Here is a 13,410-nt window from a genome sequence, read left to right as displayed (position 1 = left end):
TAGTTAAGAAGTTAAAACTCGGATTTTTTATATTTATTGAGCAGGGGATTCGTCGATGAGCCACGTCATTCGTCGACGAATCCTTTAATAATTTCATCGATGAAATTCAATCCTCGTCGACAAAATTCAGTCGGCTCAAAACCTCTATCAATATTTCCTTGTCGACAAAATTTAGTCTTCATTGACGAATTCTCTTATACCTTCGTCGACGAGTCCTCTGATAATCTCCTTTCCTCTTTATTATTTAAATTCCATATTTATTCGGGTTGTCACATTGTCCCCTCCTTATAAAATTTCGTCCTCGAAATTTACTATGCCCATAGTTTATCATCCCTTAGACAAAATGGTCTACTTACTTTATTACTTACCCTCACTTGTGGCAGAGGAATACTGTGGTTACAACTCAAGTTCTGGGAGATTACATTTACTTAAAGAAAATTCTTCCAAAACTAAAATATCTCATACTATCTAAAACGTTACACGTACCTGCACAAGAAGACTACATATTTACTTACCTTTCTAATTACATTTAAACTTCTTAGAATAGTTGCGGATATTTCTGTCTGATCTGTTCCTCGAGTTCCTAATAAGCCTCTTCTATCGCATCATTCCTCCATAGAACTTTTACTAAAGGAATCTTCTTATTACGTAATTCATGTTCCCTTCTGTCCAGAATCTGCACTGGTACCTCCTCATAAACTAGCGAGTCACTGAGTTCTAACTCACCATAACTGATAATATGAGAAGGATTTGGGACGTATTTCCTCAATATGGATACGTGGAATACGTCGTGCATCCTGGATAGTGTAGGCGGTAAGGCTAGTCTGTAAGCCACTGGCCCCACTTTCTCTAAAATCTTAAACGGACCGATAAACCTAGGGCTAAGTTTACCCTTCATACCAAACCTCATAACTCCTTTTAATGGAGCTATATTCAAAAATATATGACCACCCACCTCAAACTCCAAATTCCTGCGGCGATGGTTGGCATAACTCTTTTGTCGGCTCTGAGCTGCACTGATTCTTTCCCTGATGAACTGAACCTTATCGTACGCCTGTTGTACCAGCTCTAGTCCCATAACTCGCCGCTCATCCGTCTCATCCCAATACAAAGGAGATCAACATCTCCTACCGTATAGTGCCTCAAACGGTGCTATGCCAATACTGGACTGGTAACTGTTATTATATGCGAACTCTACTAGCGGCATGAACTGAGTCCAACTACCCCCAAAATCTAATACACATGCACGGAGCATATCCTCTAGTGTCTGTATCATCCTCTCAGTCACTCTGTCTGACTGAGGATGGAATGTCGTGCTAAACGATAACTGGGACCCTAGAGCCTCCTATAAGCTCCTCCAAAATCATGATGTGAATCGCGGGTCTCGATCTGACACAATAGATACAGGCACCCCATGAGAATGAACTATCTCCTGGACGTAAATCTTTGCTAATCAGCTGAGGGAATAACTAATCTTGATAGGGAGAAAATGGGTAGACTTAGTCAATCGGTCTACTATCACCCAAATTGCATTCTAGCAATGTGATGTCGACGGCAGTCTGAAACAAAGTCCATGGATATATGATCTCACTTCCACTCTAGGATAAATAGCGGCTGCAACTAGCCTGCTAGCCTCTGGTGCTCAGCTTTTACTTGCTGGCACGTCAAACACTGGGCCACATACTTGGCAGTCTCTCTCTTCATACCACTCCACCAATAAAACTTTTGCAGATCCCTGTGCATTTTCGTACTATCGGGATGAACCGTATACAAAGATCTGTGAGCCTCAATTAGAATAGTCCTCCTAATGTCAGTATCAGCAGGAACATATAGTTTGGAATGGAACCGCAAAGGTCCGTCATCTGAAATGCAGAATTCCTCTCCCTGACCACTCTGCACTCTGTCCATTACCTCTACCAATTCTGGATCTTCTTTCTGGGTGACTTTAATTCTTTCCTACAGAGTAGGCTGTACCACTAGGTTGGTGATGCATACTAGAGTATTACTCTCTATCAATTCAATGTCGAGTCTCTCTAGATCCATTATGATCGGGTGCTAGATCTCCATAACTGCCAACGCTGATACCCCAGACTTCCTGCTCAGTGCATCAGCTACCACGTTTGCTTTCCCTGGGTGGTAACTAATAGTACAATCAAAATCCTTAATCAACTCTAACCACCTTCGCTGTCTCATATTCAATTCCTTTTGGGTGAAGAAATACTTTAAGCTCTTGTGGTCAGAGAAAATTTTGCATTGCTCACCGTACAAATAATGTCTCCAAATTTTCAATGCGTGTACCACTGCAGCTAATTCAAGATCGTAGGTAGGGTAGTTCTTCTCATATTCTTTTAACTATCTAGATGCATACGCCACTACCCTGTCATGTTGCATCAACACACAACCAAGTCCCTTCAAGGACGCATCACTGTAGATAATATAACCCTCACCCCCAGAAGGAATGATCAATACAGGAACTGTGAATGACCTCTACTTCAGCTCCTAAAAACTCTACTCACAGCTGTCGTCCCATTCAAATTTGGCATTCTTCCTAGTCAATCGAGTCAAAGGTCCTGACAAAGTTGAGAACCCTTCAACAAAACGACGATAATAACCGGCTAACCCCAAGAAACTCCTAATCTCCTAGACATTCCTTGGTCTAGCCCAATTCACCACCGCCTCAATCTTACTAGGATCTACAGAAATTCCATCTCCTGAGATAGCATGCCCTAAAAACACAACTTTCTCGAGCTAGAAGTCACATTTGTTGTACTTGGCATACAACTTCTTCTCTCTGAGCATCTGTAAAACCTGCCTCAAATGTATCTTGTGCTTCTCATAGCTCCTCGAATAGACCAGTACATCATCTATAAAAACAAACACAAACTGATCTAAATATGGATGAAAAATCCTATCATCAAATCCATAAATATCGCAGGAGCATTCGTCAGACCAAATGGCATAACAAGAAACTCATAATGCCCATACCTGGTCCTAAAAGTCGTCTTCAATACATCTTCCGTTCTCATCTTTACTTGATGATAGCTTGACCTGAGATTGATCTTGGAATACACCCGTGTACCCTAGAGCTGGTCAAACAAATCATCGATACAGGGTAGAGGATACTTGTTCTTAATGGTCACTTTATTAATCTCTCTGTAATCTATGCACATCCTCATAGACCCTTCCTTCTTCTTCACAAACAGCACTGGAGCTCCCCACGGCGATACACTAGGTCATATGAAGCCCTTATCAAGCAAATCCTACAACTGATCTTTCAGTTCTACCAACTCTACCAGCGCCATTTTATATGGTGCTTTAGAAATCGGCACTATACTTGGAAGTAGATCAATGGGAAAATCTACTTCACGATCAGGCGGCAAACTTGATAATTCATCCAAGAACACATCTGTAAATTCTTTCACCACAGGCGTATTGATGAGATTTAAATCATTTTTTGACATTTCCTTTACAAAAGTCATGAATCCCAGACAGCCATTTTGGAGCAGTCTCCTTGCTTGAACAGCCAAGACCATCTGAGGTAAGGATTGCACTCGTGACCCTGTAAATCTAAATTCTGGTTTCCCTGGAGGTCTGAATATCACTTTCCTTGCACGACAGTTTATAATAGCAGAATTAGTTGCTAGTCAATCCATGCCGAAAATGATATAAAACCCATGCATATCCAGCATGACCAAATCAGCAGATGAAATTCTGCCCTGAACATCAACTGGATAACCACAGAGCATCCTACTACATCTCACTGCTGACCCGGTCAGTGTCGCCACTAACAGTTCAACATCTAATGATTACGTTTTTGCCCCACATAATTTAACACACCCCAAGGACACAAACGAGTGTGTGACACTAGAATCAAAAAGTGCAATAACTTTAAATGAAAACACATTAGCCGTACCTGTCACCACATTGCCGGCCGCCTTAACATCATCTGGCATCAAAGCGAAAAATCTAGCTGGGGCCATATTCCTCTGCTGGCCTCCACGTACGCCTGGTAGCCTCCTCGTGTAGGTCTAGGAGCAGGAGCAGCACCAATCTATGTCGGACACTCCCTCGTCATATGTCCTGGCTCCCTGCACCTATAGCAGACACCTCACCCGACACGACATTCCACCAGTTGCCTCTTCCGGCAAGATGGGCAAGTTGGAGATGGCTACACACATTGGAAATCGTGATTCCCGGTCTCATGTCTTTGATTTCTATAATAGCCACCTCTCTTCCACGTAGCACGGCCGACTCCCTGCTGGGAACCGGAAGGTGCGAATCTCTTCTTCTGTCTCTGTTCCTCAGCTTCCAATTGCTCACCAATCTCTTCTATAGTGGCTCTATCCACTAATTCAGCAAAATCATGCAACTTCAGAATTGATACCTGCTTGTATATTTTTCTCTTTAGGCCTCTTTCAAACTGTCGTACCTTCTTCACCTCATCTGGAATGATGTACGGGGCGACGCGAGATAGCTCAATAAACCTAGCCGCATACTGCTGTACTGACAACTGTCCCTGCTTCAAATTCGGGAACTCCTCAATCTTAGCCTCCTTGGACGAGGTTGGAAAATACATGTCGAAGAATATTTCTTTAAACCGCTCCCACGTCATTTCCATAGGTATAGTCCTCTGTTGCTCTAAAAGTCTCACTGCTAACCATCATCTCTCGGCCTCTCCAGTCAGTCTATATGTGGCAAATAGTACCTTCTGCTCCTCCGAACTCTGCAGCACTACAAATATTTTCTCGCTCTTGTACCCAGTTTTCCGCGACTATAGGATCTGTCCCTCCTAAGAATGTCAGAGGACTCATCTTTATAAATTTCTCAATCGAACTACCGTGACCTGTCGATGGACCGCCCTGTTCCTTCGAACTTCTAGCAATTTCTACCATAACCTGCTGTGCCACACTGCATAAGACGGCATCTAAATCACTACCTGCAGCGCCTGAGGGTCCAGCACCCTCACTCCCACTAACGTGGGCACTATTGCCACCAAGATCCATTCTGAAAAACATGTAACTTAACTTAAAACCTCCTTTTCTAGACATATCACTCAACTCATATAATATTTTCTCCTAATTAATTCGTCACTCATGATCTCGATTCAGCGTTCAATCCTGCAACCTAGATACCCAACCTGATGATAGTTTACCATGAATTTCCTGAAATCATCACCCTAGGAAAATCACACAAACCACCACGGAAGTCCTGCTCAAATCCCATTATCCTATGCTCTGGTATTATTACTACTGCACTTTAGAGTATATAGAACCTAGTATCCTAGTCTCTGATACTAAACTGTAACGACCTCAATTTCTTAATATGAAATGTAACATAATAAATGGAAAAGTCAACCCAAACCCGTGGGTAACGGGGACACCTGTCAATCACAGCGGAAACCTAAGTAGCAGTAAACATAAAATCTCAATCATCCAACTATAAAACATAATACTAGAGTTTACTACAATATCGTAATACTATATTTTATATACATCCTCATAAACGTCAAAATAACTCTAGGATCAAATACAAAATAATTCTGACCCTAGTACAAAATCTTACCCTCCTAACGGGGTAATATTACTGACTCAATGGCGGCCACGACTTGCCGGTCACTCAGGGTCTCTTGAAAAATTAATTAATGTTGGGGGTGAGACACATTTCAGTAAGAGAAAATAAACTAAATACAATTGTGTGGCAACATGAACATTTAATGCAATTATACATATACAATACATTTCATATATCTGTAAACATTCATCATATCGTACTGAAAAATCGTATACTTTCATATTTGCTAATAAATCATATCGTACATAAAACATCTGTTATAACTAATAATACTGACAGCATACTCAGGATGAATAGCTAACTAATATCATGTATTACCCCCCATGATGGGTTGTGCAGCCCGAAGGCGAGATCTGACAATGGCTGGCCGACCACTGCCGAGTCAAATATGTCTGTAAGTATAATGGGCCCGCCACACCCTAGTCTGGACTGTCAGGTGGACGTCCACACTCTACTGAAGGCCACATCGACTATCCATCTCCCACCCTCTTGTGGAGTGGTTAACACTAATCTGAACATAGATATCTGATCTATATACCTACCGAGCTCTTGAACTAAACTAAACTAATATCCGGGTTTTGATAACATATAGTACATGATTATATAACATCTTTCATAATTACGATCTTGTGCTGAACATATCATAATTACGGCCTCGTGCCGAACATTTCATAAATACGACCTTATATCGATCATACGTAAATACGGCCTTACGCCGAAATCATACATAAATACGACCTCGCGCTGAAATCATACATAAATACGTCATTATGAAAATAATCATTTTATCATGCATTTATCAAAATCATAATGTACTGTATATTTCCATAACTTCTCAAATCATACTGCATTCATATCATTATCATATCATAATATTTCTCCACGTAAAATAATATTCATGCCACACATTTGCTGTATAAAACTTTACATTGTATTCTGAAAATCATGATTTCTGTCATCTCATACATATATACACGTTTTAACATAATAGTAGCTTTTTTCCCAAACGTGTATTAATTCCATAATATTTAAATATCATACATATTTTCAGGAAATCAATTTGTTCATAAATAATAGTAATTTGTGTGAAAAGTAACTGTTTTAGTTTATTCACTTACCTTACTACTGAGAAAAGCCCCTATAAACTTTGGTCTCACACCCGTAGGATTTCCTAATCAGTACCCTGAAAATGAAAACTCCCAGTATTAAACTTTAGTATTTCTACGTGTACATCATTTCCTATAACTACCGTAAGATCAAATTTGGCTTAAAAAGCCCTACCTCAATTTAGAGATGATTTCCAATTTGCTTTCACCAACGATCAGCTCCGGAAAATTTGGAGAGAACTTCCCCAAGAGCGCCGTGGTGACTTCGGATTGTCAATCCGGCGTAAATCTAGCCCAAAATCGATGAAAAAGAGAGAGAGGGGGGGCGAAGGGGAGAGAGAGAGAGAGAGAGGAGAGAGTTAGCTTAGTTAAGAAGCTAAAACACGAATTTTTGATATTTATAGAACAGGGGATTCGTCGACGAGCCACGTCATTCGTCGACAAAGCCTTTAATAATTTAATCGACGAAATTCAGTCGACTCAAAACCTCTATTTGTATTTCCTTGTCAACAAAATTCTGTCTTCGTTGACAAATTCTCTTATACCCTCATCGACGAATCCTGACTTCGTCGACGAGTCCTTTGATAATCTCCTTTCTTCTTTATTATTTAAATTCTATTTTTATTCGGGTTGTCACACATGTGGTCATCTAGTAGATGCATTGATTAAGACTATAAAGTATCTAAATGGTCCACATGATGGATGTATTGGTATGCATATATCATCATGAATTATCTGTAAGAAACTAGGAGCTTCAAGACTTACTTTTGGAATAAATGGTTTGACAATTAATTTCCCTTGAAAACAAGGAATACACATTAAATCATTTAATAAAAGAATCTTCTTGTTCTTTAGTGGATGACCATGTAAATTCTTAATGATTGTTCGCATCATTAAATCTTCTGGATGTCTAAGACGATCATGCTAAAGTGTAAATAACTTTGGGTCATTGCACTTCTGGTACAAGACATTATATGATTCAACTACTTTAATATTTATATAATACAATCTAGAAGATAAAGTTTGCAATTTTCTATAATTTGTTTCCTTCTAGATACAATATAAGTAAAATAAAGGAATTCTTTACTACCTTAATTTGTAGTTTCAATGTGATATCCATTAAGTCTTAAATCTTTAAAACATAACAGATTTATTCTAAATCTGCTGGAATATAAAATTTCATCAATTTGTAATAAAATACCATTGGGTAACTTTATATTAGCTATTCCAGAACCTTCAATCAAATTTGTAGAACCAAATATTATTTTAACATTTGTTGAAGATGTATGCAAGTAATGGAAATATTTCCCAACTCGAAGAATTTTGTGTGTTGTAGCACTATCAGCTAAACAAACTTCCTCCAAAGACATCTTAGAATCGATTAAAGCTTTAAGACAATTCACACTACAACACATATTTTAAAAACCCATTATTATAATTGATTATAACAACAATAAATATGATAATTTATTTATTAAAATTAAAATACAATATTGCTTACTTTATATTTTAAAATATTACATCATTATTTTCATCTTAATTTACAAAGAAATCAGTAACATCAAGATAAATAGAGTTGGATGATCAAACATTAAAATATATTGGACCAACACTATCAACAAAATTTGTTTCAACTTCTTTACTATTTTTTTTTAAATTTTTTTATAGAGGCTTGGTATAGATCTCCCAAGTGTCTGAGTGTACGATAGGTACACAACCAATGACCTTTTCTTCCGCATTTGTAGTATTTATTTTCATGATACCTGAGTCGTTGATCCTGATCATTATCCTATTTTAGGGGTCATCCCTCTTCTAGGGGATTGCAGTCTCATGTCAATGCTAGTGATTATTTCGATCATGACCACGATCATGCCTACGACCTCCTCCTTGACCACGAGATGTATTTAGTAAATTTTATCTCCCTATATTGCTTCTGCATGAGCACATAAGTGGGATGAAAAGTAATAAGTACCTTTTCAAACATGTCTTCATTATTAATATTTTCATCACATAATTTTAGTTTCAAACTAATCTTATGCAGAGTTAAGTTATATTTATTATCTGTTTTAAAGTCTTGCAACCTCAGGTACAACCATTCATATCAAGTTTTTGGTAAAATCACAATCTTTTGGTGGTCTAATCTATCCTTTAAATTTTTTCATAAGATAAGTGAGTTTTAACAGTGAAGTATTCAGTCTTTAATTTTTCATTTAAATGATAACGGAAGAAGATCATAACTTGATATTTTCATCTAAAATAGTGTTTTTCAAGTTCATTGCATTTATATAAATATCAACATCAAGAATCCATAAAAAATAATTGTTACCTTTGATATCAAGGGGAACAAATTCAACTTTGTTTAGATTCGACATCTGAATAAATTTACAATAATAAGATAATTTAGTAAACAAAATATAAAAATTGAAATAAAATTGAAATATTAATATAATATTATTTCTACCATTTCGAGGTACTTAAATATGTTTTTTCAGAAATATCATATATTTTTCTCAATTTGTACTTTTCAGGAATATGATTTCAATTTATAATATTAAATTGGATAATAATTATCACTTCGTTAAATATACTACCTTATCTGGAGGATAAACGTTTCACCTCTTTAAGAGAATGAATTTAACATCTTTTAGAGAGATTTAAAATATATCCTCTTCAGGAGGTAAATATTTACCATCTCTTTTGGAGATTAGATATTAGCCTCTTCAGGAGGCCTATCTCTTTGGGAGATTAAATATATAGACGATAGATTTAAATATATAGCTTATTCAGGATGACTATCTTATCATCTCTTTGGGAGATTGATACTCTTTAAACTTTAAAAGACATATTTTCTTCCCGAGAATATTATATTTGTGTGGAATAAAACTTACAAGAAATAAATTAAATATAATTTAAAGAAATATCTCAGATAATTAGAGTCTTGTGCTGGTAACATGTTATACAACATGCAGAAAAATAAATAGAGACGAAACAAAAATTTACGTGATTCGGTTATGCCTACTTCAAGGCGGGTGAGATAAAAAATTTTACTATCTCAGGAGGAATTATAAGATAATATGAAACCAACCTTGTACATAATATCTCATCTTTTTTCATCATTTCTATATGTCTCGGTATTTTTATATCTATTACAAAATGAGAGGGAGAGGGTCCTTTTATCGGAAAATAAATGGCTGTGGAAGATGGAGTAGAAGATGAAGGGGTGACAACTAGTCATATTTTCATAACAATATTATTATTATTATTACAATTATTATTAATTGTTATTATTTTTATTATAATATAATAATAAATACTATTATTAGTATTTGTTATTGTTTTTAAAATATTTTTTATAAAATAAGTTTAATTGGAATCATGATTTCCTTATTCGTTGCGTGGGAATATAATTACAAACTTAACGCAGGAATACTATTTTATTCTTAAAATTTGATCCTATCAAAGGGGAGGTTAAATTATAGATTAAGTAAATCACGACAGCACAGTGTGCTCGCTGTCGCAGTACTGAATAAAAGTTTCGGTGTTCAGTGGTTCGCTTTGAATTTGAAAATGGCCTGTGTCCTGCTTGGTTCTCTTTCGGTCTCTTCAAAGCTCACGAGGTCTGATCTTACTTTCATATTCAACTTCCGCTCAATTTTAGCTGTTTGTTATTTGATTAGGGTTTCAATTCATCAATTCCAGTTGAAAGAAATGGACTATAAATCTGTCCGTGTGCACGGTTCCTTTTTTTTTTTTTTTTTTTCTGATAACCGTGGGGAAATTATCATCTCATTTTTTTGTCAGTGTCACTCAAGTTGTCATGTGAATGGATAGGCATCACCATGAAGTAGTTTGGAAAGGAGGTAGAACAGGTGAATTGTGGTGCATTAATCATGGTGCGGAATTTGGGAAATGCACCGGTTCTGATTGACGGCTAAAAGTAATTAGAACTAATCTTGGGATACTGTTTGCCTGTCAAAGCTATTATACCAACGGGCGCAGGCATGGTATGATTAGGGCAAGGTCAGGAGTTTGATTACCCGAGAACAATTCATGCATAAGTTTTATGATGTGTAAGATGAAAATTATTACATCATAGTGGAAGCTGAAAATTCCATGGATATCTAACTACCTCAAATGCAAAATAACATAAAGTTGACCTTCTTCTTCTTGTTCTTATTCTTCTTATTTTGTGTATATGTGTGTGTTTGTGTGGGTGTGCACATGCATGCACGCGCATGTCAGATTGTGAAGCAAGTGTAATAAGGTTTTTGACCACTTCTAATTGGCAAGCAGCAACTACAACCGTTTCCTTTCTTAGCTGAGAAAAAAAGAAAAATTATAAAAATGTGCATAACATGCTGCTGATTGTCAATTGATGATGAATGAAGTTGGCAATTGGTGTAGATTGTATAGCATCAATTATGATTCTTGGTTTAAGTTTTCAGCATTTGCTTTTATTTACAATATTTCAGTTAAATAACTATGAGAGAACTTTTTGTTTTAAATTGAAGAAATTATATTCCATATAGGTTTAAAAAAAATCATCCAATGAATCATTAGCCACTGGCCCACTGTCTGATCCGTTTTGTGTGGCATCAACAATACATATTTTTGCCAAAAGCCACATTCTAGTTAAGTAAGTAGAATTTTTTTTAGTGTTATATGGATATCAGCGTCCTTGGAAATCAGCAAAGCTTGTTTTCTCTTTTCTGTGACCTTTAACTCAAATTAACTTTCATTTTAATTTGCCACCTTGTTTGTCCCTCATGGGGATTAGATGTGCCTTATAAGCCATTGTATAGAAATATAATTTCACATTTTGATCTCATGTTTACTTTTATGAATGTAAAATACTATTTATATTTTTTATTGACCCTAATAGCTGCAGGCTTTGTTTGTTTCGTGGGACAAGGGAGAGTGGAATTGGATATGGTATTCTATCCCTCCTTAACCCATTGCAAAGGATATTATATCCCAAATCCACTCATCATCCTATATATATGGAATGAAATTATTCCATTAGGTAAGTGATATATGGTTTCTTGTATTCCTGGGGCAAGGATAAGAAGAGGTAAGTGCCTACATAACTACGAGATATCCTAGGCCCACTTCTTATCTCATATACATAAGATGAAATTGTTAAGTTTTTAGTCACACCAAACGTAGGGTAAGCTCCATTTTAATGGTTTTGCTCTAGGAAACTTAGGTTACATTTGGTTGACGGAATAGCTAATCCTATGAATAGGATGAAATACAATGACAATGCAATGAAAATTGTATTAGGTTGTAATAATTTAGAAAGAAGTGACTCTTATGTAATTCCATCCAACATGAATAGAAAAGGGATATATACATACCCATGGTGAAAATTGGGTATAGCTATTCCTTGTCCATTCCTTGTTATGGGTTCATGAAAAAATATTTTGTATTGTAATTTGCTTTATGATAATAACACACAAAACTATCAAATTCTTCCATTATAACCATTCTATTCCTAGGAATATACATTTTGCAAAAAAGATGTAGCCAACGTGATCTTGAAATTGGAAAATATTGAGGGAGATCATGGTGGGTAGTGATAACACTGTTGTCATGTTCTCTAAGCCTTTCGGAGAATGATAATTAGAGCTGACGAGAATGATAATTAGAGCTGACACTTGTGATGTTCTAATGGATATCAATAAGGTTATGATGTTGGACAATTGGGGCAATTAGGGAAATTGATTTAGAGTTATGGTGTAGGTTGATCCCACCTTGTGGGGCTTAAGGCTTGGTTGTTGTTGTTGATTCAGGATTGGGGTTTTTAGAGAGAATAGGATTTATTAGAGCTTGAAAATTAGAAAAAAAAATTTCTGATCTGGACCTTAATTAACTAGAATAAGGGCAATGATAAAATGTAAAACTACTAGCCTCACAATAATTGGTTCTAGGAGTCAATCTGAGGAAGAAGAAAGTGTCATAGTTTATAGAGTTTGAAGTGACCAATTTGCAGCAATGTACCAATAATACTGATTCTGCTCTCAGAGAAAATCAGCTCAAAGCTTATATATGACTCTTGCTAGCTCAAACCTTCAATTAACAATCTAACCAGTGTTTTAAAAGGCTTAATAGAGGCTCGCCTCAAGGAAAAGCATGCTTAAAATGCCTTGAGGCTCAATCTAGAATACCAAATTCAAAAAAGGCCAACGCATTTTTATAGAAGGCACGCCTTTTGAGCCTTTTTAGTTGAGGCTTATGCATTTTGGGCGTATGATTCTCAAGTCAAAATTGATTAGAAAATTTAACATGTTTGTAATTGTGTAGCTATCTCTTGACATCATTTATGTCATGTATTCAAGTTAGCAAATTAAGAATGGCCAACAAGTAGTTTGCAAAGTATTTATAATTTTTATTTTTTATATTATATTTGTGATTTTATTAATTTTTCCTTATTTTTAAAATATATATAATGTATTTATATATTTTTTTCTTTAAAAGCAAATTCTCAAAAGGCTTACGCTTCAGCATCTTAAGGCTTACACTCTAGCATCTTAAGGCTTACGCCTTGCCTCTTAAGGGTTAAAATGCCTCGCTTTATGCCTTCGCCTTTTAAAAATTGATCTAAAGTTCTGAAATAAAGCTCCCTTGACCGTATAAAGCTGACCAAGCCTAAAGTTCCACGATGTGGCCATTATATTCCATATGCATGGTATCCACATTTTTTTTTTTGGTTTTGTTTTCTTTTTAATATTTG

The 13,410-nt window shown here is 36.2% G+C and overlaps 1 protein-coding gene across 10 annotated transcripts in view; it reads left to right on the top strand.

The window, feature by feature from the left end:
• The first annotated feature begins 10,063 nt into the window (after positions 1-10,063).
• LOC131165454 (CSC1-like protein HYP1) overlaps positions 10,064-13,410 on the top strand; it is a 94,414-nt gene continuing 91,067 nt past the window's right edge. For 2 of the 10 annotated variants that reach the window (XM_058123327.1, XM_058123370.1), the window contains exons 1-2: positions 10,121-10,294; positions 10,479-10,697. The gene's annotated coding sequence lies outside the window, so the exon portion shown is untranslated. Of the gene's footprint in view, positions 10,295-10,478; positions 10,698-13,410 lie in introns of all 10 variants that reach the window. The other 8 variants (XM_058123344.1, XM_058123360.1, XM_058123303.1 and 5 more) reach the window with 7 other exon arrangements.

This window comes from Malania oleifera, chromosome 1 (genome assembly GCF_029873635.1).
Source record: "Malania oleifera isolate guangnan ecotype guangnan chromosome 1, ASM2987363v1, whole genome shotgun sequence".
Taxonomy (NCBI): domain Eukaryota; kingdom Viridiplantae; phylum Streptophyta; class Magnoliopsida; order Santalales; family Ximeniaceae; genus Malania; species Malania oleifera.
Note: the sequence above shows the minus strand (reverse complement) of the source record. Positions and strands in the feature narration are given on the sequence as shown.